The sequence below is a fragment of the Ranitomeya imitator genome, chromosome 4, assembly GCF_032444005.1.
Source record: "Ranitomeya imitator isolate aRanImi1 chromosome 4, aRanImi1.pri, whole genome shotgun sequence".
NCBI classification, from domain to species: Eukaryota; Metazoa; Chordata; class Amphibia; order Anura; family Dendrobatidae; genus Ranitomeya; species Ranitomeya imitator.
Window position 1 is genome coordinate 535,533,142 of NC_091285.1, and position 23,115 is coordinate 535,556,256.

Here is a 23,115-nt window from a genome sequence, read left to right on the forward strand (position 1 = left end):
TCTGTAAGTGAAATGAATAGGCGTATGCTAATAAGCACAGCCATTAATTTGTTCAATTGTGTAATATAATCCAACTTAATCCTGTTCTCTCTTCATCTTCTGGGTCATACAGGCTGCAAAATCTTTGGAGCAAAAACAAAATACAGATCTGTAAACTATAAGTGAAGATGTTCTTGAGGCAAAAAAAGACCAGGCAAGATGTTACTGGTGAGCTGGGGTCAGAGGGCATAAGCACGTTCTTCCGAACACATTAAAGGTGTCAAAGGTCTAGGTCTTCACAAGATGTAGGGGAATTACAAAAAATCTTTGAAGGAGTCTATCCCATGACTGTAAATATGTTTCCATTATATAGTCAGCAATTTTCACTTTGTTCTCATGAAAATAAATTTCAGACTTATTTTACCTTCCATGACTATCATCCTCCAGAATATTGTAGCACTCGTATACATCAAATGGCTAATTTATTAGAACCTAGAAAAGTTGTCTCCTTTACAAAGTGTAATTGTAATGGTACCTAACCTACATAGACCTGATATTTCTACTTCTATATGTGTTTCTATCATAACTCCCGATCAGCACAATGACTGTATTGGTGTAATATTTTTGGGAGTAATATTTGATCTTCCCTTCATTCCCTGTTGTGAATTCTATTGTCAAGCTCCCTCCTGTGGTCATGAATGGTACTTCGGCTGGTTCTGTCCATGGGCTTCCTCTGGTGGTTGTGAGTGAGGCTGCGGCTTCTGAGTTTCCTTCCACAGGTGACGAGGTTAATTCGTTAGCTGGCTGCTCTATTTAACTCCACTTAGATCATTGCTCCATGCCACCTGTCAATGTTCTAGTATTGGTCTAGTTCGCTCCTGGATCGTTCTGGTGACCTGTCTGCTCCAGCAGAAGCTAAGTTCCTGCTTGTTTTTTCTCTTGTTTGCTATTTTTCTGTCCAGCTTGCTATTTTGTTTTTTGTCTTGCTTGCTGGAAGCTCTGGGATGCAGAGGGGCGCCTCTGCACCGTGAGTCGGTGCGGAGGGTCTTTTGCGCTCTCTGCGTGGTTTTTTGTAGTTTTTGTGCTGACCGCAAAGTTACCTTTCCTATCCTCTGTCTGTTCAGTAAGTCGGGCCTCTCTTTGCTAAATCTATTTCATCTCTGTGTTTGTGATTTTCATCTTAACTCACAGTCATTATATGTGGGGGGGCTGCCTTTTCCTTTGGGGAATTTCTCTGAGGCAAGGTAGGCTTTATTTTTCTATCTTTAGGGCTAGCTAGTTCTTAGGCTGTGTCGAGTTGCATAGGGAGCGTTAAGAGCAATCCACGGCTATTTCTAGTGTGTGTGATAGGATTAGGGATTGCGGTCAGCAGAGTTCCCACATCCCAGAACTTGTCCGGTATTATTGTAACTATCAGGTCCTTCCGTGTGCTCTTAACCACCAGGTCCATTATTGTCCTAACCACCAGGTCATAACAATTCCCATGACGCTAGTATTGTCGAGGTTCTGGTGGGATAAACCCCATACTTTACTTCTAAATCCCTTACCGCAAAAGACCCCCCCCCCATTGTGATCCCAAATGAAAACAATGACACCGTAATTTGGATAATTTTGGCCACAGCAGCCTTTATTTAAACAAACATACAATATAAAATTCAAGTTAATATAATACTGGCAAGGTCCTTGAAGCTCCCAAAATCTGGTGATAGCCAAAAACATAACCCGTGAACATAATTAAACTATATTTACTCCTATCAGTTACCCCACTGGCTCAGGAACACCATAACCCAAAGGATTTCATTGTCCACTTAAACTTCCTGGGGGGATCCGACATTCCATTGCAGTAAATCCCCCCAAAATTTACCAGATCAAAAACAATTTTTTATTTCCAATTGAAGAATCCATCTCCAAATGGATCCCTGTTGTGAATTCTGCTCTTGGGTTCCCTCCAGTGGTTGTAGGTGGGAATGCAGTTGTCTCTGACTCGCAGTCCTGGCCAGGTGTATCGGATGATTACAATTCTGACTGGGATATTTAGGTGTGCAGGATCCTTTAGCCCTTGACAGTTGTCAATGTTCCTTGTGAAGTGTTGGATCACTTTCTGGCTTCTCCTGCTTGCTGCCAAATTCAGCAAAGATAAGTGTTTGGTTTTTGTATCTGTGGCACACTGCTGTATGCTTGTTTCAGTTTTATTCCTGCTCTGATTGTAGGATTCACTGGAGTTGCAGATTTACGCTCCTACATCTTTTAGTTAGATGTAGGAAGTTTTTTGTATATTCTGCTGTGGATGTTTTGAAGTGTTTTAATACTGACCGCACAGAACTCTGTCCTATCCTGTCCTATCTAGCTAGAGTGGCCTCCTGTGCTAAATCCTGTTTTTCTGCCTGTGTATGTTTTTTCCTCTCCGACTCACCGCCAATATTTGTGGGGGACTGTCTATCCTTTGGGGATTTTCTCTGAGGCAAGATAGTATTCCAATTTCCATCTTTAGGGGTATTTAGTCCTCCGGCTGTGACGAGGTGTCTAGGTGTGTTAGGTACACTCCACTGCTACTTCTAGTTGCGGTGTTAAGTTCAGGATTGCGGTCAGTATAGTGGCCACCTTCTCCAGTGAAAGTTCTCATGCAGCTCCAAGGTCACCGGATCATAACAGATCCAGACCAATTCAGAACCAACTTTAAGGACCACACAACAAGGGCCTTTGAATAACTCAAATGCCTGAGACCCCTGTCGTAGCTGTTTTCGTTCTGACCCAAATGTCAGCTGACAGATCACCAGTGAGACCAAATTTTGGAATTAAGCCCGTCATGTTACAAGCGCGCTTGGAGACAAAGGACACCTCACACATATTTCTGTGAGCAAGTCACTTTTATCTGATGTAATGCAGCAAGAGGCAATATTTTATACCATTTACAACAAATGCATTTCAATATAAGTCATGTAGCCCCCACCATCACCAAGGGTCATACTTTATTTACCATAGCCCAGAACATGTTGTGACTGACTATTAAGAACATACATTGATAAGAAGTATAGTCTCCTTGAAAGGAGACCATCAGACTACTGCGTCAACAGATTCTAGCAATTCTAACAATTAAAGGTAAAAGGCACTTAAAGGCAAACTATTAACCCTTCTATATCACCCCTACGCTGAGAAGCCATGGCCCTTTCAATTCCTTCCTGCATGCCAAGTGCCCAAAGCTCACTGCCTTCCACATTTAAATGAACTCCATCTGCTAACCAAAATTCATCCCTCTTTTTCCAAATCAAAATGACTAATAGCAACCTCCCATTTGTACAAACAAAATTGGACACCGACTTATTCACTTTTATCCTGGCCGTATTTATCTTTTCAACAAACTGCGCATTCCTCCAGCATTTTCACGGAACAATTTTAGACCAAACTGTAATCATCCCTGAAAACGACATCCAAAGGTGTAACAAGTCATGTTTAATATCTTTGACCAACTCTCTAAAATGGCGAACACCAAGGCCGTTACCCTCCACATGTAGCATCAAAATATCAGGAGCCCAATCCAGACAAGCGCTGTTATGCACTTCTTGAAATACCCACCCATTTCCCTGAAACCAAGCCACCTGATCACCGCCATGTTCCTGGAAAACCCGAGCTGTCTACCATCTTTCCTCACCGTCGCCCACAACACTCCTCAATGGACATAAGAATGGCCCAGGATCCAAATCAACAGAAGATTGGAACCTTAAATAAAACACAAAAGGATGTCCCCATCTGATGTCCTCTGATCTTTAGCAGGAGTGGTTAAAGTAGACATCTCATGTAAAGTGTGCAACCACAAACATCCGGGAAATGCTTCACCGCTGCTTTATCCATAAAATTGTGATTGGAAGACCAGGCACAATGAAGAATCTCCTCCTTGTTAGTGTATTAATGAAGCCTGCCTAAAACATCTCTTGGGTTGGAGAAATCAAGAGGGCCCATTCTGGTTAGCCAGTGCACATTATCAATAACGTATGGGGCATCTGAGCCTCTCTGTGTAACTTAATTCAATAGAGAAATGATCACAGTCTTAAGATCCTCTTGGCCTGTGGTCTTTGGAATCCTCTTTATGCAAATATTTCATGTCTTCCCTCAAGGGATTTAAGTCGGTAGGGAAGATCTTTTGAGACACTTTCTGTTGCTGTTGTTCTTGAGGCGATATCACCACGCAGAGCGTCCATGGCCTGTTGATGGCTGGCTTCAGTTCTTTGGGCTAAGGAATCAATGTCCTGTTTTGTTGGCAAAGCTTGTATCAAATCCTGTAGAGCCTGGAAAAAAGAGTGCGTTGGTGCCCTTGCACGAGAGGTTGCAAGAGACAGTAAGCTTGTCTGTGAGGCTATGTGCCCACGTTGCGGATTGGTGTGCAGATTTTTCTGCACTGTTTTTGTAAAATCCGCAGATAAAATGTACTGCGGATTACCTGCGGATTTCACGTGGATTTACTACTTTTTTTTGTGCGGATTTCCCCTGCGGTTTTACACCTGCGGATTCCTATTGAGGAGCAGATGTAAACCACTGCGGAATCCGCACAAAGAATTGACATGCTGTGGAAGTAACAACAATGCGTTTCCACGTGTTTTTTTTCCGCACCATGGGCACAGCGGATTTTGTTTTCCATAGGTTTACATGGTACTTTAAACTCATGGAAAACTGCTGCAAATCCGCTGCAAAATCTGCAAAGTGTGCACATACCATTAAGGTTTTGAAATGTTCGAGCCTTCCATGTCGACTGGATCAATGTGGGTCTCCACAGGAAGAGAGGGTGAAGTACTCTCCACAGAGGTCACATGGCCATATTGACAGAACAAAAGTTATGGCTCTGATAAGAAGGGGGGCACTAAACTCAAATGTTAAAACAGAAAATCAGGGTCTTTTATATTCTACGCAGGAGACTAATCCTACACAGGGTTCTACAGAGGAACTTCTCCTGACCCACAGAAATCATTACTTATACAAAAATTTACAATTTTGTTCAAGTAAATTGCATTAATGGGGCACCTAGAATTTTTGTTATCTAAGTTACACCAATTTTTCCCTTTGTGCCCTGCCCTGCACAGGGGGACACTCCTGTACAGGGTCCTACCTGGGGATTTCAGCATCCCAAAAATTTAGATATACACAAAAATTAATAGTGAATCAGAGATTTAAAGCCCACTTTTTTTAAGAATATTTGTCTTTTGTGCCTATCATTGCACAGAGTTCCAATCCTGTGAAGGGTCATACCTGGGGATCTTCCCCTGAATACTAAACCCCCAAAATTTGGATTTGTAATGAAATGTATTGTAAATCATTGAACGAAAGAAAATTGATCATGGAACCCCAACAATTTTTTATAAGAATTTTTGCCCTTGTGCACATCCATAGCCCAGTCCTGCACAGGGTCCTGCTTGCAGAATTCAACTCAAATGCTGACACCCAAAAATTTGGATATACACTAAAACTGATGGTGAAGTCAAAAGAAAATTGATAGAAACCCAACAATCTTTATATAACAATTTTTGTCTCAGAAGAAAAAAAATGGTGTACCCTTTTTCAAAGACTTCAGTAAATGACACGCAGCCCTCATCAACTATCAATGGCAGATTTCAAAGTGATGAATGCTACAGTTTGTATGCTGCAAATAATTATCCATCATCTCACCCTATAATTTTGCTTGTATAAATGCTTCAATATATACAAGATTCAATTTTGCAAATCATCTGGTGGCTCAGGCACATTGCTGTTATTGCAGCACTACATCAATTCCAAAGAGCAGACCATTATCTCTTGTATGTGAAATTATAAATCAGGGATGGCTTCATTCAATTAGGATTATTTAGTCTAGGAAAAAGACGACTGAGGGGCGATCTAATAACCATGTATAAGTATATAAGGGGACAATACAAATACAAATATCTAGCTGGGGATCTGTTTATACCAAGGAAGGTGACGGGCACGAGAGGGCATTCTTTGCGTCTGGAGGAGAGAAGGTTTTTCCACCAACATAGAAGAGGATTCTTTACTGTTAGGGCGGTAAGAATCTGGAATTGCTTGCCTGAGGAGGTGGTGATGGCGAACTCAGTCGAGGGGTTCAAGAGAGGCCTGGATGTCTTTCTGGAGCAGAACAATATTGTATCATACAATTATTAGGTTCTGTAGAAGGACGTAGATCTGGGGATTTATTATGATGGAATATAGGCTGAACTGGATGGACAAATGTCTTTTTTCGGCCTTACTAAATATGTTACTATGTTACTATGCTACTAAGGTGGATAGGTATCTTCCATTGGGACTAAGTGCACATGATTCTTTAGCAAAACGCAGTAGAAACCATGTGAATCTGCATCAATTGTGGTGAACTTGGACATGTGAGAGATCAGTTTCCACACAAACGGACACCTGGATGCATGTTTTTTGTCACATAATAGGCTAACTCAAGATACAACAGATGGAGAGGAGGAGGAGTACAGAAACCAATAGATGAGGATGATGAGGCTGATGACAATGACAAGGCAATGGGGTGGCCCTACTTGTGGATTCTGACTGGCTGATGATCATGAGGAGCACAGCTTGAGCTTTGCTCACATTGCTGTTCAGTTTTGCATTTCCCCATGTGAGCAGGTAATGCTGTTTCATGTGCTGATGAAGAGACATAGATCCTAGTCGATGTGTGCCAGGATGTACACGACTGATTTTACAACAGCAAAGCCTACATACTGCTATTGGTTGGTCCTCTGGTAATGTCGAAATGAATACCTGCACACCACATGCCTGCATATAGAACTCGCCATCATCACCAGAGCTTTCAGGCACTATTGAGTCTTATGCACATCAGTCACAACATCATTAGATATTACATCGTCTATTCCTGATGACAATACCTCCTCAGCACCCTGATCTGGTTCTCAATCATCAACAGCATTATCTATTACTCTGCTCACAGTTTTTTCAATGTGGGAAATGTCCTGAGCTCCCAGTATGCAATCTTAACTCCCACCAAGAGATTTGCCCTGATTTAGAGTGCTAATACCATTAACAGTGCTTCTGCCACCATGCTTTGGCTTGCAGAGGCAGCAACACAGCTAGGCATTTGAACAGCATCCTCCATATCCTTCTTCCCCTTGTCAACTAAGTACAAAGCTAACTGTACAACTCAGTCAATTACTCAACTGGAAAAAGTTGTTCTTGTGAAATATCTTTTTTAGCCCCCAGGCATGTTGTGGGTTTTGGGATTAATGAACAGATAAGCGTGTCATTGTCACAACTAAACTTCTGCTATGGAAAAGAGTAGGTGTTTTGGTGGACATGGTGGATTGACAGAACATTAACTTGAATTTGTTTTCACTGTATTCGGGTAGCGTGTAAGGATCTAAAGTTGGACTATTACAAGTATGTAAACAATGAAATGTTTTTAAAACATGCACACTTTTGCAAGGTAGATCATTGCTTCAAATTTCTGGAATGTTGAGATTTTTCTTTTGTCTTTTAAAAAAAGAAATCACCCTGATTTTATAAGCGAAAAATGCAGAAGAGATGAGTAATACGATATCACACAAGTTAGGCAGCACACTTTCTTTGACAGACGAACCTCAGTTTGAGTGTTTTTCTTCAGTACGAAAATTAGCAATGAGTAGATTTTTTTTATAGCGCACAAAGAATGAAAAAATGCTGTTATTAAGCTGCTGAATATTAAGGTATATCATGGATAAATCAAACAGACTCTGCAATTCCTGAACCTCCCTATTACTTAAAGCTGTGAATTATTGTTCAATGACTATCATTCCCATTTCCTTTGTTCTTCAGCCCTGCAATAGTACATTAATCTCTATGATAGAAAGGCCTAAATCAATCTGTAATGATGAGCTGTGCGTCACCACTCCTTATCCTTAGGCTGTAATACCCTAATATGGATGCTGTTTTTACTGCCCACATCTTATATAATGCCTGTGATAGTCCCCCCTGATGGCCTGCACGAGACCATTTGATGTGATAGTTGTAATGCATTATGGGGAAGCCTTGCACGTCTGTGCCTGATGTTACGTGAGCCCCTTCTCTCTTCACCAATGTGTGAAATGGTGCCACATCAAATCACCAATTGTTTGAATTTCAGGAAATTAATTTCAAAGTCAATTTGTAGCAGATTTATTTGGACATCTCTACTCATCTCAGTTGGGGGACAGTCAAGAAGCCCCTATACACATAAGATAGCCGATGTGTCCCAATGAAAATAGCCAGTTCAGCCATATTTGCGCTAATGTGTATTGGTTCCTTTAAGGAGTTATGGTGCAAATTAAATAAAATAAACATAAATATCAAGGTATAATTTTATTCAACTTTCTATGACCAACATGACCATATAGATGTATTTGTTGGGGCTTTGATTCTACTGACAGATTCCCTTTAAAAGTGTTGAATAATTATAGTAAAAATAATGAACTAATCCTGTTTAGCCAAAGTGAGGGCACTGCTTGTTTTTATGTGATATGATATTCCTTGGAGAAGGTTTTACTCAAGTGCCGTTTACTAGAAACTGCTTTGTCAGGTTTGGGTTCCAGGACTGCATATACAATACATTTGTCGGGTTCTATTATGTGTGCGGAATGATACGTTCAAGAGCTGATGTCATTATTATGACATGGTATTATAAGAAGCAGTGGCATTTTCTGGGTCAATACGAGCCCCACAATAAGATTTCTTCCTGTTATTAATCATTGCCAAGGTTTCAAATGGCAATTACATGGGCTGTCATTATTAATTAGAGTGCACTATGAGGATGAATATAATAATCTTTAATAATCTTTATTTTTATATAGCGCTAACATATTCCGCAGCGCTTTACAGTTTTGCACACATTATCATCACTGTCCCCATTGGGGCTCACAATCTAGAATCCCTATCAGTATGTCTTTGGAGTGTGGGAGGAAACCGGAGAACCCGGAGGAAACCCACGCAAACACGGAGAGAACATACAAACTCTTTGCAGATGTTGTCCTGGGTGGGATTAGAACCCAGGACCCCAGCGCTGCAAGGCTGCTGTGCTAACCACTGCGCCACCGTGCTGCCCAGGATATGGATACACTACCATGTCACACTGGTCACAACAAGCAGCTCCTCTCCGGTGGAGCCGGAATTCTAATGGCTGTTAGCCAGCCCTGAATTCAGACATAAACTCATCACCGGAGGTGCCAGCATTCTAGGGGCTTATTTCAGCCGGGTCCCTGACTGCATACACAAAACTCCTCACCGGAGGTGCCAGCATTCTAGGGGCTTATTTCAGCCGGGTCCCTGACCACACACATGACCACACTGGCGCTGAGCTCGTACATATTTGATACTAGCGCATGGCCATTCGGTCATGAGAACCTTTTATAGCTGTAGCACCAACAGGACCTTCCAAGAAGGACCAATGGAAGGCTGCCACAGAACTTGATCAGGTACAGGACCTTCCTGGAGGATCAATGGAAGTTGATGCAGTACCCGAGCATGTGACCCTTGATCTCCACTGAGAGATCTTACCCTGGACATGCTCAGTGTGTGCAAAGCAGACTTAGTCCCAGAAAAGCCTGCTCACCGCAGACCAGTGCAGGGTACAATAGTAGAGCCTGGAGAGGCAGCAGTAACCCTTTGCACAGTATCAGATTCAGTGAGATGCTGGGACCGACGTCTCCGCTGAGTAGGCTCCACTGCGGCCAATGCAGAATGGGAGACCGCAGCAAACATGGTTCGAGATTCCCCCTGTGCAGCGGCAGGAACTTGACTCCTAACACCAGCATTCTTTAAAGCCTCAGGGCAGCTCAATATCATCAAAGCTAAAAGATACATGTAGTACACTGGTGAGCAAATTTCCAGCAGAGTCTTGCTTATATGCTGAATGCATATATCTAGGAACAATATGAATGTGTAGTGCTGTAATTGAAGACTCGGGAAAAGTATAAAAGGTTAAAATCGACTACAGTATTATGAAAAAGTTTGAGTTCCCTTTGTCAATGGACTTTCTAGAACATATATTCATTTAACTGCTGTGATTGCAATCAACAGCAATGGGTATTCTGAATCAATAATTAGGCTGCGAGTGTAGGCCACTCTTAAAACACCATTTCTATAGATTTCTCTATGTACCATTACTCACACTAAGAAATCTCATCAGTTAGCTTGACTCGACTGCAGGAGGCACATATGAAGATTCCAGAAGAAGCTGAATTCTTGCAATATGCAGAATTACAGTAGCAGTAGCTGTAACAGCTGCAGTAGGTAAAGAAAACTTTTCTGACCCAGAGCTGCTTGATTCCTAAGATGGCTGACAGAGTGATGAAGAAAAAAAGGGGGGTTTGTGAAATCAGAACTAGGGAGGCAGACAGGGAAAGAGTGAGGAGTGGATAAACCTACAGTAGTTGCATAACAACACAACAGCAACAATACAATACTGTATGATTCCCAAGTCATGTGCCTTTCCAAGAGAAGACCATAAGTTCATCTAACACCTTTCACTGTTATAAAATGTTAAAATGTGTTAACACACAGAAGTCAAAATACTAGCATGATGCCAAGAAAAATCTCTGAGAGTACCAGTTATAAACTGATTGGGTATGCAAAGATCTGCACACCACTGCCATAGACTGGCAAGAATGTTTGGGGTCTACAGGACTGGTGACACACCAGACTTCTGTACTGAGGTCCTCAGATTTGTGAATCGCATGTTGGGTGTGTTTGATGGGTGAGCCATTTCCACCTTGCTGCTATTATAGCATGCATTTTTTCTAAGTCTTATCATGGTATTACTATTTTTCTTGTCATTTCAACTTTGATTTACAAACTATGTATATGCACACATATCTGGTCTTGCATATACCTATTCAGTATCATTGCATTTTTTTTTTGGGGGGGGTGGGGGATTTGCATTTTTCCCATGTGTCCTAGTAATGCTGTGCTCAGTGCCATTAATAAGAGTTTTCCTGTTAGTTCAGCCACCATTACATTTGTTTATTGTGTTAGATATTCAGTATATATACTTTTTAATTCATATTAAATAAAATCTAAATTTTAGTTATTTGCCTTTTTTGTCCATGCAGTTTATATTCCTTGTTTGGGGTTAACAGTTCTGAGTTTAGACGCGCTACTTTATTTTGCGTTAGAATTTTTGGTTTTGTATTGGCCCCTGTACAAAATGTTATTTTGCCTGCAATCTGTTCATAAAAACCTATAATATGCTACTGCTACTCAACACTGTTAGTCTCTGTTCATATCTGCATTTGGGGTTTACGTCTTTTCCAGATAACACAGAGTTTTGCTGGATCTGTTGGATGATGGATACGAGTGGTACACAAGAAACCCTATCACCCATATACTGCACATGGTAGATGTGAAACCTGATAAAGACTTTCATTGGAGCCCAAAACAAGTTAAGAACTGGAATTGTTCAGAAAGGTAAAGAATTTTAGTGGGGTGTGAGTCAATAGAAAAGCTAAGACTGGCATTAACCAACAGGTTTCTTTTCGTAATATGGTTGTGATAAGATACTGCAGATATGTATGAAAGACAACTGAAATAGTGCAGAAATGACTTGTGGGCAAGAGGGCATTGCAAGGATCATGATAATTGAATTTTACTGTCTCAACATTGGTACAAAGAGACATAGAGATAATCAGATTGTACTAATACACGTAGTCCTGTGTATTTATATATAGATATGAAACACCAACTGAAAACACGACTTTGTGCCCCAGGGAAAATGACTACGTGTTATACTGCGCCTACAGCCGAAGATAGAAATCAACATCATTAGGAGATAAGATTTTAATATGAATGGAACTGACTTTTGCTTCTGCTGTGGATGAAGAGTTTATATGACCTCAGAACAAGGTATTACCTGTAAACCTGAATATCTCAATCTGATGAGACTTATATCAAGAGGCCCAACTAAAACTACATTCCTCCTACGTATAAGCGCTGTCAGACTATAGGCGTTCTAGAGATGCAAAATTCACTGTACCATAAGTATCCTTCAGATGCCTGTTATTGCTTCTGATTTTAAAGAGGTTTCCAACACTTTTATTAAACCCAACAGAGGGATGAGGTTATTCTAAAATCAATCAGTGCAACTTAACAATCAGATTCTTTATAACTCCATTGTCAAAGCTTCTGTGGTCTTTAAAGGGAAATTGGCACCATGAAAATGCAGGTACCATGTTGTAGAGCAAAGAGGACTGAGTAGATTGATATACAGTTTTGTGTGAAAAGATTTATTATAATCTGTGTTTTATTTCTTTATACCTCTGCTGTTTCTGGGTTTTTTGTCCAGTGAGGGGTTACATTACTGACAGACAGCTTTCTTTGTATAACTGATAGTTGCCCCCCACTGGACCAAAAAATTCAGGGACACCGATTGTGAATCAATTTCTCCTGCTGTTGTGCAAGTGGAGAAGACAACAGGTAGAAGTGATAGGCAATTAGCAAGACAAACCGTATAAAGCAGTGGTTCTGCAGAGGGTGACCACAGGCCATTTCTCTGTTCTCATACAGTTAGGCTGTTGTTTTGGTCGCTTTTGCATTTTTTCATTGCTCTCACCTTTAGAGGTACACTAGCAACCCACAGAAGTTGCTCAGGTAGTGCAGAAAATCCAAGATGGCACATATATATGAGCTGTGACATGAAGGCATCTGTTTTTGTCAGCAGATTGTCCAGAGCATGGAGCAGATACCAGGAGACAGGCTAGTACTCTAGGAGATGTGGAGGGGGCCATAAAAGGGCAACAACCCAGCAGCTGGACCGCTACCTCCTCCTTTGTGCAAGGATGAACACTAGAAGCAGTGCCTAAGTCTTGCAAAATAACCTCCAGCAGGCCACTAACATCAATGTGTCTCCTCAAACTGTCAGAAACAGACTCCATGAGGGTGGTATGATGGCCTGACATCAACAAGTGGGTGTTGTGCTTAGAGCCCAACAAGGTGCAGGGTGATTGACATTTGCCAGAGAACACCAAGATTGGCAGAATCGACATTTCATCCGTGAAGAGCACAGGATGCCAAGCAGGTTCATACTGAGCACATGTGACCGACGTGACAGAGTCTGGTGACGCCGTTGAGCACGTTCTGCTGCCTACAACATCCTTCAGCATGACCCGTTTGGCAGTGGGTTAATAATGGTGAGGGGAGGCACTCCTTTGGAGGGCCACAATGCCCTCCATGTGCTAGCTAGATGTGCTCTGACTGCCATTAGGTACCGGGATAAGATCCTCCGACCTATTGTGAGACCAAATGCAGGTGCACCGGGCCCTGAGTTCCTTCTGATGCATGACAATGCTAGGCCTCATGTGGCTTAAGTGTATCAGCAGTTCCTGCATGATGAAGGAATTGATGCTATGGCCTGGCCTGTCCATTCCCCAGATCTGATTTGAATCAAGCACATCTGGGTCATCATAATAATAATAAATAATAATTTTATTTATATAGCGCCAACATATTCCGCAGCGCTTTACAAATTATAGAGGGGACTTGTACAGACAATAGACATTACAGCATAACAGAAATACAGTTCAAAACAGATACCAGGAGGAGTGAGGGCCCTGCTCGCAAGCTTACAAACTATGGGGAAAAGGGGAGACACGAGAGGTGGATGGTAACAATTGCTTTATCTGAGTCATCATGTCTCGTTTCATTCACCAATGCCACACTGTACCACAGACTGTCCAGGAGTTGACTGATGCCTTAATCCAGGTCTGGAAGGAAATCCCTCAGGAGAACATCCGCTGCCTCATCAGGAGCATGCCCCAGCATCGTAGGGAGGTCATATAGACATGTGAATGCCACACACACTACTGAGCATGATTTCTTTGTCTTGAGGCATTTCCACTGAAGTTGGATCAGTCTGTAATTTGATTTTCCATTTGATTTTGAGTATCATTCCAAATTCAGACCTCCATGGGATATTCATTTTGATTTACATTAATCATTTTTTTTATGTTTTACTGTTCTCAACACATTCCACTATGCAATGGATAAAGATTTGCAACTGGAATATTGCCTATCAGCCAAGACCTCTGATTAGCCGCAAGGTGAGATGCGGGGTGAGTGACCTGACCCTGTAGCCAATCAATGATCCAAATGACTAGCTAGATGAGACATCACAATTTCTGGTCCAGCATAGACCACTATAGCAGCAGCAAGAGTGTGTGTGGGGGGTTTGTTTGGTAAGAAACACCTATTTATTTTTTATTTTAAAATCATCCCTTCCCTCTGAATAGTTTTGACAACGTGATAAAAAATTGTTAGCCTAGAATTATGGCTGGGTATATGTTGTTTTAACATAGCAGACATATGCAACTTATTTATCAGGTGTACAAAGCGAACATGGTGTGGGCGCTACCTAACTCGCAATTTATTGACTTAAAGAAATGCCACCGCAATTTTTTTTCTAAAGCTGTCTAAATATATATGTGATATAGTGTAAGTACATTAATACATTCACTGTTTACCGTGTTCCCCAGTAACCAATGCTGCTCACTTCGATCCTCTTTTGGGTCACACTCACATAACTAAAATTTTGACTCACTGAGTCCCACTAGGGTATATGTGTGAACTTACAATTTAAAGCTATGGATTGTTAATGATCCATAGACTTACATTATGACAAATAAACCCCAGTGTGATCCGATGAGTCGGAATTTGAGTTACGTGAGTGAAAATAAGACCGGAGAGGCACTGGAAACTGAAGAAGATCATGGACAATGAATGTATTAACATACTTACACTATATTACTGTTGGCAGCGGATTAATCTCTGCACTGTCCAGCTGTTCAACCATGAATATAAATATATTCAGGATCAAAGCTAACCCAGCTTGCAACTGATATTTCTATAGCTTAGGATTTTAGCATATTGTCTGTCAGCTTGCAAAGTGAAAGTGAAAGTATGCTCCAGGTACACACACAGTGATCAGGAACTTCCTGGTTTGTTTGTTTTTTTTTAACAGTGCTTTACTTTACTGCTTTGCGTCTGGAGGAGAGAAGGTTTTTCCACCAACATAGAAGAGGATTCTTTACTGTTAGGGCAGTGAGAATCTGGAATCGCTTGCCTGAGGAGGTGGTGATGGCGAACTCAGTCGAGGGGTTCAAGAGAGGCCTGGATGTCTTCCTGGAGCAGAACAATATTGTATCATACAATTATTAGGTTCTGTAGAAGGACGTAGATCTGGGGATTTATTATGATGGAATATAGGCTGAACTGGATGGACAAATGTCTTTTTTCGGCCTTACTAACTATGTTACTATGTTACTATGTTACTATGTTACTGGCAATATAACACTATTGCTTGAGACATAAACACATTCACTATTAAATACTAATAAATAATAGTCAATGCAATATATACAATAATAAGCATTATTCCAACAATTTCACATACATTTAGACAGGTTTAGGGAATACAAATTTTTGTGGTGCTTCTTTAATCCTCACTCCCTCTGGATCTGAGTCCAGAGAGTGTCCTAGCTCAATGGTTGGCTTGTGGTGTCAAATGCTAAGTATGACCCCCCTCTGGACTCATAAACCAAGAATGCGGAGAAAATAAAATCATTGCATTACAAATTATGCTAATCCTGATCTCCAGTTGTTGAAGGTATTTGCGATTCCCTTTTCTCAAAAAAAATGGAATAGACGGACAATAGAAGGGATGTCTCCTATTATAAACTTTGCTCAAGTTGTAATGGGACATCTGCCGATTTAGAAATCTCTGCTGAGCTAAGCTATTGGCTGCAGCTATTTTAACGTGATGTCGCTGCTGCGGCAGTAGTGGGCAACGGCGGAGGTCATCACTGGATTTTGAGAGGGTAAATTAAGCTCAGTTTGTTTTTTTAAATGCAATTGAGCCTATGGGCAAAAGTTTGATAAAAAAAAAGGGACAACCCTTTTTTTGTTTAAAGGGACAATACATTTTTTCTTTAATTGGGTGAGGGGTTTATTGACAACTTTTGATTTCCTTCTATACACAAAAAACTAATAACATGCAACAACTGTTGCAACCTCAATTTCCACCATGACTTACAATGATGACAAGTAGCCACTCTGCTCTGATAAAGATAGTTAGATACAGTGGGGCAAAAAAGTATTTAGTCAGTCAGCAATAGTGCAAGTTCCACCACTTAAAAAGATGAGAGGCGTCTGTAATTTACATCATAGGTAGACCTCAACTATGGGAGACAAACTGAGAAAAAAAATCCAGAAAATCACATTGTCTGTTTTTTTAACAATTTATTTGCATATTATGGTGGAAAATAAGTATTTGGTCAGAAACAAAATTTCATCTCAATACTTTGTAATATATCCTTTCTTGGCAATGACAGAGGTCAAACGTTTTCTGTAAGTCTTCACAAGGTTGCCACACACTGTTGGTGGTATGTTGGCCCATTCCTCCATGCAGATCTCCTCTAGAGCAGTGATGTTTTTGGCTTTTCGCTTGGCAGCACGGACTTTCAACTCCCTCCAAAGGTTTTCTATAGGGTTGAGATCTGGAGACTGGCTAGGCCACTCCAGGACCTTGAAATGCTTCTTACGAAGCCACTCCTTCGTTGCCCTGGCGGTGTGCTTTGGATCATTGTCATGTTGAAAGACCCATCCACGTTTCATCTTCAATGCCCTTACTGATGGAAGGAGGTTTGCACTCAAAATCTCACAATACATGGCCCCATTCATTCTTTCATGTACCCGGATCAGTCGTCCTGGCCCCTTTGCAGAGAAACAGCCCCAAAGCATGATGTTTCCACCACCATGCTTTACAGTAGGTATGGTGTTTGATGGATGCAACTCAGTATTCTTTTTCCTCCAAACACGACAAGTTGTGTTTCTACCAAACAGTTCCAGTTTGGTTTCATCAGACCATAGGACATTCTCCCAAAACTCCTCTGGATCATCCAAATGCTCTCTAGCAAACTTCAGACGGGCCCGGACATGTACTGGCTTAAGCAGTGGGACACGTCTGGCACTGCAGGATCTGAGTCCATGGTGGCGTAGTGTGTTACTTATGGTAGGCCTTGTTACATTGGTCCCAGCTCTCTGCAGTTCATTCACTAGGTCCCCCCGCGTGCTTCTGGGATTTTTGCTCACCGTTCTTGTGATCATTCTGACCCCACGGGGTGGGATTTTGCGTGGAGCCCCATATCGAGGGAGATTATCAGTGGTCTTGTATGTCTTCCATTTTCTAATTATTGCTCCCACTGTTGATTTCTTCACTCCAAGCTGGTTGGCTATTGCAGATTCAGTCTTCCCAGCCTGGTGCAGGGCTACAATTTTGTTTCTGGTGTCCTTTGACAGCTCTTTGGTCTTCACCATAGTGGAGTTTGGAGTCAGACTGTTTGAGGGTGTGCACAGGTGTCTTTTTATACTGATAACAAGTTTAAACAGGTGCCATTACTACAGGTAATGAGTGGAGGAAAGAGGAGACTCTTAAAGAAGAAGTTACAGGTCTGTGAGAGCCAGAAATCTTGATTGTTTGTTTCTGACCAAATACTTATTTTCCACCATAATATGCAAATAAAATGATAAAAAAACAGACAATGTGATTTTCGGGATTTTTTTTTCTCAGTTTGTCTCCCATAGTTGAGGTCTACCTATGATGTAAATTACAGACGCCTCTCATCTTTTTAAGTGGTGGAACTTGCACTATTGCTGACTGACTAAATACTTTTTTGCCCCACTGTACAAGTTTCGGGTAAAAATTTGAATCTGCCTCAGATGCATTAAAGCCTAAATAGCATTTTGAAACATCACAAATAGAATTACCCAATAAGGAAATGGACATAATGTGAATTGTTACTTGTGTTAGTAAAGTTGATAATGTGTGTGTTAGGGTTTGGCGGAATGCACCAAATATATATTTATAGAGTAATAGGTGCGTTCGCAACCCGGGGTCCACCGTGCAGGAGTAAAACCTGCTGTTAGTAACTGACAGTACTATATGGCGGTATAAGTGAACTCTGTTACTTCACAGAGTTACTTAAGACAAGAGAATGCTGTGACCTGTTAACCTCACAGAGGAACACAGCTACCAAATAGAGCGAACAGTGGTCATGCAGTCAGAATAGTACATGCAAAACTCCTCACCGGAGGTGCCAGTATTCTAGAGGATTATTTCAGCCGAGACCTGAATCCACTCACACAAAACTCCTCACCAGAGGTGCTGGTATTCTAGGGGCTTATTTCAGCCAATCCCTGAAACCACATACATATGACCACACTGGCGCAGAACACATAGCTTAGTTGATACTAGCGCATGGCCGTGCGGCCATGCAAACCTTTTATAGTTGCAGCAACTACAGGACCTTCCTATGGGACTAATTGGAGCTGCTACAGTACCTGAGCCATTTCAGGACTTTCCTAGAGGACCAATGGGAGCTGCTGTAGTACCTGAGCATACGACCCCCGACCTCCAATGAGAGGACTTACCATGAGCATGCTCAGAAGGGAAAAAGCAGGACTTAGTCCCAGAAACGTCTGCTCGCCGCTGACCAGTACTGGCTACAATGGCTGAGCCTGGAAAGGCAGCAGTAACCATCCGCACCGTATCAGACTAAGCCAGATGCTGGCACCGACGTCTCCGCTGAGCAGCGGCTGGAGAAGAATGGGAGACCGCAGCGGAGATGGTTCGAGATTTTCCCTGTGCAGAGGCAGGAACTCAAACCCCTAACAGTGTGTTGTTTGATCAAAGGGATAGTGATGGTTTATGGTGGTGAATAGACCAGAGCATGAAGTGCTAAGCTGAAGGGAAAGAGACAGTTTCCTGTCAGAATAGCAAAAAGGGCCAAGTGGCGACAGAGAAAAGACTTACGGTTTAGTCTTAGCAGTACTGCATGACATGGATATCCCTGCTGAGAGAGGAGATGGATACAGAGGATAGCAAGAGAAGTAGAAGAGAGGTGTTTGAAGGAACAGAGTGATCAGAGATGAGTCCTGGGTCAGAACGCCTAGCAGTAAGACCTACAAATTATAACTCAGAGAAGTAACGGGGCAAAATGGGACAGGGTATGTAAGACAAGAAGAGTAAACCAGGCTGGAGTTCCAGAGCGTCAGACACAGAAGAGTTAAGTACTGGCAATAATGGCAAAAGTAGCTTCCCTAAGGGATAAAGGAAGTGGAACAGCAGGTTGAGCATAGGACTCTTACAAACTGGACTGTAGTACTGAGCTGTAGTGATGTCAAGAGGAAAAGTAAAGAGAGTCCATCCACTACCACATCCTCGCAGAAACCTTGCACACTTAAACATTCACAGACTCTCAGACCCTCTTATACCCCTGTCCTCCATATCTTCACTCCACGATACAGATAGCGCCACCGTTTTCTATAACTCCACCCTCACATCAGCCATAGACTCAGCCGCCCCTCTCATGCATGGCAAAGTGCGACAAATCAATAGGCAACCCTGGCATAACAACCTCACCAAAAAACTCCGACAAGCATCCAGGGTCACGGAGCGGCGTTGGAAAAAAACACGCCTGCCAGATGACTTTACTGCTTTCAAACAAGCTACACTCGCCTTCAAACTAGCCCTCACTTCTGTTAAACAGACCTATTTCACTAACCTTGTATCTTCACTATCCTACAACTCAAAACAACTGTTCAGCACATTTAACTCTCTCCTCCACCCGCCACTGCCACCTCCAACTCCCCTCATCTCTTCTGAGGTCTTTGCCACCTACTTCAAAAACAAGATCGACCAAACAAGGCAAACCCTTACTGTTCCACCACGCCAACCACTCCATGTACCAGACCTTTGCCCTTCCCCAATAACTTCCCTCTCCAACATGACTGAAGGAGAACTTACTCGCTTCCTTTCCAAATCACACCTCACCACCTGTGCACTTGACTTCATCCCTTCCCACTTGCTCCCCAACCTCACTAGCATGCTCATTCCAGCCCTAACCCATCTCTTCAACCTATTGCTATCTTCTGGTACTTTCCCCTCTGCCTTCAAACATTCCACCATCACACCCATCCTCAAAAAAGCTAACCTTGACCCAACTGCCATGCCCAGCTATTGCCCCATATCACTGCTCCCATTCGCTTCCAAAATCCTTGAGCAGCATGTCCATGGTCAACTTTCCTCCCACCTCTCATCTAACTCTCTCCTTGACAACCTCCAATCTGGCTTCCACCCCCACCACTCCACCGAAACTGCTCTGACAAAAATTACTAATGACTTACTCACAGCCAAAGCTAACAGACAGTTCTCCATCCTCCTCCTTCTCGACCTGTCCTCTGCTTTCGACACAGTCACCCACTCCTACTGCTACAGATTCTTTCTTCCCTCGGCATCAAAGGCCTTGCCCTGTCCTTGATTGCCTCATACCTTTCTGACCGCTCATTTAGTGTTTCCCACTCCCACACTACCTCCTCACCCCACCCCCTCTCTGTTGGAGTCCCTCAAGGCTCTGTCCTAGGGCCTCTATTTTTTTCCATCTATACCCTTGGCCAAGGACAACTCATAAAGTTCCATGGCTTCCAGTACCACCTATATGCGGACGACACTCAGATCTACCTCTCTGGCTCAGATGTCGCCTCTCTTCTGTCCAGAATCCTGGAGTGTCTGTCAGCTATATCCTCCTTCTTCAACTCTCGCTTCCTAAAACTCAATGTAGACAAAATTGAACTCATCATCTTTCCCCCATCTCGCGTATCCCCCCTACCTGACCTATCTATTATGGTAAACGGCATCACGCTCTCTCCTGCACCTGAAATCCGTTGCCTCGGGGGTAACTGTCAATTCTGCCCTGTCTTTTAAACAGCACATTCAAACTCTTGCCACTTCCTGTCGCCTCCAACTCAAAAATATTGCCAGAATCCGTCTCTTCCTCAGCCCACAATCTACTAAAATTCTTGTGCATTCCCTCATCATCTCCCGCCTCAATTACTGCAACACCCTACTCTGTGGCCTCCCCGCTAACTCCCTTGCACCACTCCAGTCTGTCCTCAACTCTGCTGCTCGGCTAATCCACCTCTCTCCTTGCTACTCCCCTGCTTCACCCCTCTGCAAATCCCTCCACTGGCTCCCAATTCCCCAATGAATCCAGTTCAAACTACTAACATTGATCTACAAAGCCATCCACAACCTGACCCCTCCCTAAATCTCTGGACTAATCTCCCACTATCTTCCCTCACGTAATCTTCGATCCTCCCAAGACCTCATACTCTCCTCCACACTTATTCGTTCCTCACACAACCGCCTCCAAGACTTCTACCGAATATCCCCCATCCTCTGGAATTCCACACCTCAACACGTCCGATTAGCCACCACCCTTGGATCCTTCAGACGGAACCTGAAAACCCATCTCTTCAGGAAAGCCTACAGCCTGCAATAACCATTCTACCGCCTCACAAACTACCTGAGCTGCGGCCTCACCAACCACCCGAGCTGCCGCCTCACCAACCACCCGAGCTGCCGCCGCCCCACCAACCACCCAAGCTGCCGCATCGCTCCCGCCTGAGCTGAGTGCCTCACCAACCACCCGAGCTGCCGCCTCACCACCACCACAAGAGCTGCCGCCACACCGACCTCCTGTCTCTTCCCCATTATCCCATAGAATGTAAGTCCGCAAGGACAGGGTCCTCTCCCCTCTGTACAAGTCTGTCATTGTAAATTTGTTTACTGTTAACAATATCTATAACCCTGTATGTAACCACTTTTCACATGTACAGCACCATGGAATTAATGGTGCTATATAAATAAATAATAATAATAATAGAGGGCCAGAGAGAAAGAAGAGAAAGGAGTATGTGTGTGGAAAATGTTCAGTATTGTGAAATAAATGTTCATCAAGATATGTGCCTTCTATCAACTGCATATATTCCCTACCAATTTCCCATTTAGTTAAAAGCTAATTTTCGAATGGTGGTCTTGCACATTGAACTGTGAAACATCCAGTCCTGGCAAATCAACATCACTGGTTACAAGCTGTCTGCAAGGGAGTAGCGCCTCCACACCACAAGTCCACATACCCAGCCAGGACCCCCACCTTCATGTAAAGTGCCAGGGTGTAAGAAATAAGTACCTTGCCCACGGCTACCGCCCTGCACGATGTTACAGCCTAATGGAAAACTAATTTCTGCTACATTTTATCAGATCAAGTCTACATGATATACATCATAATTGATCAAATGGAAACCAAGAATTAAATTAAAATCTAGCATTCATACTTTGTGTTTATACAAAACATATCTTATACCTGGCTCTTTGTTCAGCCTACTGAAAATAATTAACTGAATATAATGAAAGCTGAGCTTACACATTAGAAATCAATGTCAAAAAGGCATGAATTATAAAAATGTTTTTGTTTCTGTAAAACAAGCCAGCTTACACTAAGAATTCTTGTTAAAGTTATTGATTAATCCAGGCGACCCCTACAAAGGGATCACATTGTTTTTGTATCACACATTGTGCAATGCCAGCAAAGTTTATTATTGTTTACAGTATTTAGAAAGTGAAATGTGCCATTAGGCAATTATTGGAATGGGTTTAGCTCTTGTGTAGACAACACCATAAAGTCGTGAGAAATTCCTGAACACTAGCACCAGAGAGAAATTTCTGAATTGCTCTTATAGTTGCTTTGTACTGGAGAAATAATTGTATTTTTTACTGCTTTTGGAGAATTCAAATAAGTGACTATGTTAATTTAGAAGCCCAATTCCAAAACAGGATGTAAAGAGAACAAGAATGCAATGATTGGGAAATCTCTTACAGCCATATTTCATTACAACAGAACATAGAACATAGCTCAGAAGATGAACTTTAAGTCATTTTTTCTTTTCATTTGAAAAAATTAAATAATTTAGTACCATATGATAAGATGCACATGACCATAAGATGCATGCCAAATTTTGGAGACCAGAGTCGGAATTTTTTTTTAATAAAAAGGGGGCTCTTATAGTCTGAATACACAGTAGCTTACCGAGGTGGCATCAGTGGTGGAGCGGGGTCGCAGGAGGCAGGTCCCTGCTGCAGGAAGTCAGCGGTGGCAAGAGTGGAACGGGACTTCAGGCATAGGCTGAGAGGAGAGGTTGTTCTGAAAGTGTGAGGCTCTGGGTCCAGGGCTTTAATAAAATGTCATTGGTGAGGCAGGAGCTTTGTCCATTGATTTATTGGCGGTGGGCTTCGGGAAA

The 23,115-nt window shown here is 42.4% G+C and overlaps 1 protein-coding gene and 1 long non-coding RNA gene across 3 annotated transcripts in view; one reads left to right on the forward strand and one right to left on the reverse strand.

Moving 5' to 3' along the window:
- The window catches only part of RHCG (Rh family C glycoprotein), a 236,053-nt gene that overhangs the window by 68,056 nt on the left and 144,882 nt on the right, over window positions 1-23,115 (reverse strand). The gene's annotated exons all lie outside the window — the stretch shown is intronic.
- Window positions 173-11,821, forward strand: LOC138676693 (uncharacterized). The gene is made up of 3 exons (XR_011320809.1): window positions 173-207; window positions 11,245-11,397; window positions 11,658-11,821. It is a non-coding gene; the product is annotated as an uncharacterized lncRNA (long non-coding RNA).